Below are 7,684 nucleotides of genomic sequence, written 5' to 3'. Positions count from 1 at the left end.
GGACAGAAACAGAGCTATACAAGGATGGAAAGGAGCTCTTATTAAACCAACATGTGCCATCAGAATATGATCAAGAATTGGGGGGGGGGGCATCTAGCCTTACATTCTGCTTACATCATTTTTACATTTCCCTCTTACACACCACATAAAACAAACAAACAAACAAACAAAACAAAACCACAAGTCCGCCAAATCCTTTTGTCCTTCTGGGTGACGCCACAAGAACACATGCAAAGGTTCTGCATTCAACAACCAAATTTTATTCTAAAAGTTTCAACTTTATCCTTAAATTCTCAGGCAGCTATTTTGTAAGGCTTAGGGCTGGTGCTTTCAAACAAGTTTATGCACGACATGATTGATGAATGAAGTTGCCCTATTGTATGGAAATTCCTTTGTTTAATTGACAATGATAAATGTCCTAATGGATAACCCTGACTCTGGCGCTACGTCTGCAGAAAGGGCCATCTATGGTGGCCCAGTAGCTAGCACTCTCCTCCAAAGTGTGTTCACCCAACCAGTCCGTACAACTCAGAACAACTCAGAAGTGGACAAGCCCTCCCTGGGAGATGAAGCGGCCATACCAAAGCTAAAGCTGACTTCCAATTCTGGGGATTTCTTCCTACCTCATCCTTCTCACAGCAGACAGAAATGGCATGAGCTTAACTATGGGGCAAAGGTGAAAAGACAACGAAGTGGACACCTCAGGCCAATCTGTGTCATGGGAGCTGGAAATGCCTAACAAGGGCTTCACCTCACCCAAGTGCCTCCACTGGGGGGCGGGGGTGGGGCAAAGGGCCATCCTTGGACTTAAAACAGGGACCCCTCCCTATACCTCATTAAATCAGGGCGCCTGAATTGTGCTGCCTCATCTTCACCAACAAAGGGATTCAGTGCCCTCCCCTCCCCCTGCCCCATCCCTTCCTCCCATGTGGCACTCAGGGAAGAAGTGTAGACTGAGTTTAACACCACAGAAAGTGGGTGTGAATTTTGAAAGACGTGTGAACCCCCAGAACATTATTATAATTAATGACGCACATTTGCTGAAAAATCTGGCTTAAGGGGTATTTCTGCTACTGTGGGGCTGAGGTGGGAAAGGGCAGGCAAGCTTCCCTGTCACGCTCTGAATCCACGGAACACAAGAAATGTTGGAGGGACCGGCCAGCCTGGAGGTCACACCTCCCTTAAAGTCTGCAGCATGCGGATAAAGAGGAATTTGGGCAGGTCCTGGGGTGGCCAAGGAGGCTTGCTGTCTGGGTCAGTTTAGAGTCACAGATCCCTTGCAAAGCTGATAAAAGCTGCTGACCCTCTACCCAGAAAAATGCACGCAATGCACACAGATGTACAGATTTACCTACAATTTCAGGGACCCCAGGAAACTTGCAGAACTTAAGTTAAAGCCCTGAGTCCAGGTCCTGACACCTAACGCCTCTGTCCCTGGCCCCACGCCGGACTTGCCCCTGCCCGGGGGCCTTCTAGACGGTTCTGGCTCTCAGAGCCGCAGCTCTGCCTCGTATCAGAGGAGCGCCAGCACCTGAGTTTTCCAGGGCTCCCCTGGGTGCCCGCTTCTTCAGGGGTGACAGGAAGCATCCCCCGCGAAAAGTTCCCTTGGCCTTTCTCTCTAGGCTGTGAGGGGCAGCCATGCCTAAAGCACGGGAGAGTAGCGCTGGGAGGTCGGGGTGGGGGAGGTGGCGGGCGTAGGGGAGGGGGACACAGGCAGCGGTGCCCCAGAAAATCCCTGCCTGTGCTGGGCTCGCACAGTCCCTCCGACCTGTGTGGTTCCCTTTGACCTCTGGGGGTTTGAACCCTTCCCTGGCTGGGGCGACTCAGCCCTGCTGGGAGCAACTGATCGCTAATCCCCAGGACCCCCTACAGCCGGGCACCTCAGTCCAGCTCTAGCAGGTGTGGACCTGGAGGACCCCTGGGGCGGTGCTGGGCTTGGGGAAGGCTCTGACGTGAAGGAGTCCGGGAGGAGGGGCTAAGAATTCCAGAAGCCAGCGTTAAAGCCGTTCGGAGCTCCTGCACCGCAGAGTGCGCCGGGAGCCGGAGAGGAGCGCAGCGCTGGGTGAGTCCTGCAGCCTGGAGCGGAGCCCCGAGAGGGGGCGCAGCATGGGCGGGGGTGCTGGCGGGCGGGGATGAGCTCCCGGGGAGACAGTGCATGGCTCCCAGCCTGGTAAGATCTCGGGCATCCCCGAGGATCCCACGGGCTGAGGTGCAGTGGTGCGAGGAGTGTCCCGAGTGGGCGCAGGAGTGCGGGAGCCTTGGCAGGCAAGCCGGCGAGTAGGGGGAAGCAGCGCGCTCTCTGGTCTTGAAGTTCCCTGTCTCCCCATGGCCCGAAGTCCCGGAGGCCACCCTGGCGCCTACAGTAGTCCCGCGCGGTGCCAGACACTACTAGCTCGAGTGCTAGAAAGGGACAGCGCGCAAGTGAGGGAGAGCAGATGAGCGTGGAGAGAGGGATGCGCGGGCCAGCGGGTGGGCTGCACCGCCGGGGGGGAGTGCACCGCGCGCGGGGGCTGGGCTGTGCGCCTAGTCCGGAAAGTGCTACGCTGCCCCCAGGTAAGGGGACCAGCGGGGCAGGGCACGCTGACCCTGATGCCAGGAATGGAGGAAGGGTCTTCGGGGTCTTCTCCTCCTCGCTGGAGGGCTGAGAGTTCGAAGTGAAGGCCCCCGGGGCTTAATGGAGGAAGCTTGCACACCAAGAGACCTCCACGGATCTGGGTGGACCGAAGTCGCCAAGCTGGGCTACTTAGGTCACACGCCTCACCTCCAGCTGTCTGCTGCCAGTTGTGGGAGAAGCTGGCGTGGAGGGCGGAGGTGGGCAGCGCCTTAGGTCCGGGAGGCAAAGACCCAGGGTAGAAAGGACTCAGGGGTGAGGGGGCGGCACCTTTGAGCCCGCAGAAACCACAGAGGCTTCGCTCTGTCTGATTACAACTCTTCTTACTCTTCAAAAAGAAAAAGAAAAAAGAAAAGAAATCCCTGAGATTCTCATGGAAGGTGTTTTCTGCTTGAACTTTCTCTTCTCTTGTGACTTGAGCGATTGAAAAAGAGCCTGCTTGCTAGGCTGGTTTTTCCAAGTTGTTCCAGGTTGGAAGTTGTAACCGTTTGAAGGATAATTTATGGGTGTTTCATGCATTAAAGTGCATTACAGCAAAGCCCTTTGGGTGCTGTGGGTATTAAGGAAAACTTCGTGCACGTTCCCAGCTGGAAACCAAAATAGTGCTCTCCTGGGTGTCTCTGCCCTGTCAATCATCTGAGGCCAGTGGAAATCCTGGAGTAAAGGCATTTGATTAATTATCCTGGCTCCATCCGCTGGGCGTACCCACTGCCAATTCCGGGCCCCTCCTCCCCCACATGCACAGCCAGTTGCATTCTGCAAACTCAGAAATGGTGGTGGAGGGCCTACCAATAACTTTTCTCCAGGGTCTTCAGACTCTTGAAGCTGTCAGTTAAGTCTGCCAGAAGGGAATATTTCTTGCGTCGTGTTTACAGCTTCCTACCGAATGTCTGAAACTTTCTCCCTTTGCAGAGCTGCAGAGGAAAGTCTAGAAAGTCTGCATTAGACCTGCATGGGTCTCTTCTGTGGAATAAGTCATATGTTAGCCTGGGCAACCCAAATGTCAATCCATGATGGGCAGTGTTCCAGAGGTTCAGAGGGCACCCAGGACTGGCGAGTGAGTGGTCTGGGGGGCTGAAAGCTGCCCTGCTGGCACTGACTCACAGAAGAAATCACTGTTCTTCATTCTTGGGTCATTGGAGGGCCCTGGGGCTAACTTCATGTGCTGCTAAACCTCTCCCCCTATCTCTCCCCAACATTTTTATGTAGGTGAAAAAACCGGCAGCCTTGAAGGGAAAAATGTTAGGAGGCACCACAAATGGGAAACTAAGGTCTCTGGGGGCACGGGGACGCGTGTTTTGAAAGAACTTTGGAAATAGTACCTCGGAGGATTTTGGAACCGGCTCTGGTGCCACACCTTCCCTGAGCCCAGGCCCACTAAGAGCATTTGGAAACTGGGTCCACTCGGGGAAGCCCTCCTAGTATTGGTGACTTTCTGTATCCTTAGCCTTTCTCAAGGAGTGAGGGTCTCCCCTTCTCCCACTGGCCACCCAGAGTACCAGACGGAGGAGATGCTAAAGCTTCACACTCCCCTTCTCTTGTGTGGAGAAACCTGTGCCTTGGCCAGGAAGGGGGCCCCAGCTGCCGACATCAGCAGGGAGGGTAGGGCAGGGCAGGGCTGCTGCCCGAGGGAAGTTTCTCATCGTTACTGAGATTAAACGACTGAGAAAATCGCACAGCTTCACTTTTAAATCGGTGCTGAGCCAGACTGCTGCACATTCGAGGAGCGTCCAGTTGTAGTGGCAGCAGCTTTGGGACCACAGAGAAACTGCAAAGAACACATGGCTACTGTTCTTCCCTGCTCTGCATGGAGCAGGGGCCAGGCCCGGGCCCCCAGGCACACATCACTGTCACACCAGGGACTAGAGGCCCAGCCATTTGTCTTCTCCCTATAAGGCCTCATACGGACTTCGGGGTTCAGAGCAGGTAGGTCTTGGAGACCTTTGCTGGCAGCAAATACTCTTTCTGCACTCAGGAGGCCGAGGAAGGCTTGCTGAAGATTCACTTAAAATCTCTGAGCAAACAACTCATATCCCCAGAGGGTTTCTCTTTCTTTGGCCCCTCTGATCTTGCAAACCATCGGCTAAACCATCAGCCTTCAGGCTTAGCCGGTCCTGAGAAATCAACTCTGTGATGGACCAGTTTCACAGAACAGCATATAGGGCATCAGGCAAATACATGGAGATGGATGACCCTCCCCAACCCATGCCCCGCGACCTGCTTCCTGACAGTGGGAAACAGTTAAGCACCCTAACTCTAAATAGCAGTAAAACCGGGATGGCCCTAAGGCAGAAATGCAGCTGGAGAAACTGAGGGTTGGGGGTGAATGGCCTTTCTGTTGGGTGTACACAGGATTGTCACTGTTTGAGCCAAGGAGGAATAGCCTTCAGCCACAAAGTTTGGCCAAGACCAGAATCATGAAATCTTACAATAAAGAAGAGTTTCTCAGGCTTTGTGATGTTTTCATGATTCCTCCGTGGGCTACTTGATATGTTTTTGAGGCGTCTCCATGGACTGTTGGCCTCAGACTATGACACAGTCAGAATCAGATTGAAAAGTTACGATGATCTCTTGATATTTTTCTCCAGTATTTTGGGTAAACTTCCGATGGTAGTTTCCTAAGTTCTGAGACAGGAGGGAAAGTGGCTTTGTGACCTTAAGCAAGTCATTAAACTCGGGTTTCATTTTCCTAATCTACAGGACAAGTGCATTGAATTAATAATGTTTCTTAATGGGGCTACTGGCAGTTGGGGACAATTCTTGGTGAAGTATGACCTATTTACGTAATGCAGGATGTTTAGTATCTCCTCCTTGCCTACTAAATGCCAGACGTCATGGTGACAACCAAAAATCCCCCCAACACCATTTTTGGCTAACTGTTTATTAAAAGGATAATACTGTTTCCCGGTGAGAACTCCCTTGGAAATCACCAGTAAGGCCCTTTCTTCCAGGCCCTAATGGGGGGGGGGGTCTCTATTTAATCACTGAGTTGGGCTTCAGAAGGCCAGCCCTGGGCTTGACCTTTAAGAACCAGCGTTTCAGACTCTAGGAAGCCATTGATGGGACCTTCAGTGCTGTGGTCCCAGCAGGTGTCATGCTTTGTCTTTTCTCAATGGAGTGTGACTACCAATGACACACATGAAAAGGAAACCAGAATGAGTGGGGGGAAGGGACAGGTGGTATTAGAGCATGGCAGCTTCCTTCTGGGCCATATGTTATTAAAAACACAGGCAGGTTGCTTGCCCTAGGTGTCCACAGCACTGGGGGGAGATCCCTCCCTCCTACACTAAATGGATCACACTCTGACACCAGGAGGTCCCTTCCCTGAATGAGAGAACAAGGAAGTAGAACCCTTCCCAGCACTGACAGCACTTAATACAACATGGGTACATGTTGGTATCAAATTAATACAACTGTGCCAAGCTGTGAGAATAATGTGACACTTGATTGAAAACAAAATAGGCTAGCAATGCTACCCTGAAGGGTTGGTACTTGTAGTAGCAGTGGGTTTATTCTCAAGGAGAACAGCTCATGTCATCTTTACCTTTGCCCCAAGGTCTCACTGCAGGACGAAAAAGAGAACCATTTGGGTATTCATAGTGCAAAGGGCTAAAATGAGTATCTTTGGGGGGGGGGGCTATTATAGGAACACCTACTTGCTACTTACCCCCAAGTAGAGAGAAAATGACCGAAGCAGGAGGGCTGGTAGAGTTTGGAGTTGAGTTCTGATGAGGCAGGAAAAAAAAAAAGACCAGGAGACCTAAGGAGATCTCTCTGAGGTTGAGACGAGTCTGATAACACAATCTGTCAGGTGGGATGAGCAAACGCTTTTTGAATGGCCCAAGAGTTTGGCCAACCTCTTCCACTTGTGGAAAACCTTTTTATTAGCAGTATTAGTCAGAGCCAGTTTGCAAGACCAGAGGAGTTTCCCTGAAAATTCACCACCAGGCTCAGCAGATGGAGATGTTTTGGCACCGCCTGTGGTGGCTTTTGCAGGGGGAGAGCCCTGCAGATGGAGGGATCTCGTCTGAAGTTGGTGGGAATGAGCAGCCCAAGCTTCCCACCAAAGCCGTTCCACGTAGAGGGCCGTTACAATCCACTACTGCTGAACACTTTCCCAGGAACCACAGAGCATTTGCTATTTGCAACAGACGGGCTGATTTTCCCATTTTCTTTGACTCTTCCGTCAGTAGCCAGGGTTCGTTATATATATCATCTATCGGCTTGCTGCGTGCTGTTCCAGAGTGAGCCCAGGAAGGGCCACCCAGTGGAAGCCATGATGAGAGCTCAGCTCAGGTTGGGGGTGCAGGGAGGTCTTGTCTCAGCCCCTCATTGCTGTGGATCTGAGATGTAGTTACAGCGACTTGCAAGCCTCACTTGCTCAGCCTGGTGAGACGCCATCCCATGTTTGGACCCGAGGAGACCTGGCTCGCAGGTGAACACACTGGGGCACCGTCTCATCTCCGTCAACAACCTTGTGACGAACCCCCACGGTGTGGGGCAGATGCCAAGAGAGGCAGGCCCCCTTGGCACTGTGATTTTGAAGGGAGGGACAGTCATGCTGGGCTCCAGCTGCCTGAAGGATGCTGGACTAGGTAAGCAGAGAGGAAGGAGATGCAGGAGGGCATCTCCTGTACCCGTTCTTCCGTAAAAAAGAGAGAACAGTAGTATCTCCTCTGCTCGGCTGTCGTGCCCAGTAAGTGGTATGATGTAGCACGAACACAGCACACAGTAGGCACTTCACAGCCATGATGAGTTCCTTTCCCTCATGTTCTCCCCCAGTGGGGCTGATCTGAGAGGGTCCTCTCTTCATGCTTTCCCACTTCAGATCAGACAATATCATCTCTGTATTTTTTTTTTATGTCTATATTTTGACCTTCTGTAATTAACATTCTCATGTTGACAGACTTTTAACCAATCTCTTCTCGCCTGAATTTTCTTTGCCTCATCACATCCTGGTAAAAAGAGAGTCGTGGAGATCCGCCTATAATTTTCTTTCGGAGGCAAACTTCTCCTCAGACTTTTATTTTAGAAATGTTATGCAATGCTCTCTAAATAAGGCATTTCTTGAGA

General features: G+C 51.9%; 1 protein-coding gene across 1 annotated transcript in view; it reads left to right on the top strand.

Annotated features, from left to right (window-relative positions):
• Nucleotides 1-2,002: 2,002 nt before the first annotated feature.
• The window catches only part of NGF (nerve growth factor), a 51,082-nt gene continuing 45,400 nt past the window's right edge, over nucleotides 2,003-7,684 (top strand). The window contains exon 1 of the mRNA XM_019730556.3: nucleotides 2,003-2,062. The gene's annotated coding sequence lies outside the window, so the exon portion shown is untranslated. The remainder of the gene's footprint in view (nucleotides 2,063-7,684) is intronic.

Source organism: Rhinolophus sinicus, chromosome 7 (genome assembly GCF_057876585.1).
Source record: "Rhinolophus sinicus isolate RSI-liver-muscle chromosome 7, RSI-T2T, whole genome shotgun sequence".
NCBI lineage: Eukaryota > Metazoa > Chordata > Mammalia > Chiroptera > Rhinolophidae > Rhinolophus > Rhinolophus sinicus.
The sequence above is the reverse complement of the archived record's forward strand: the minus strand, read 5'-3'. Positions and strand labels throughout refer to the sequence as shown.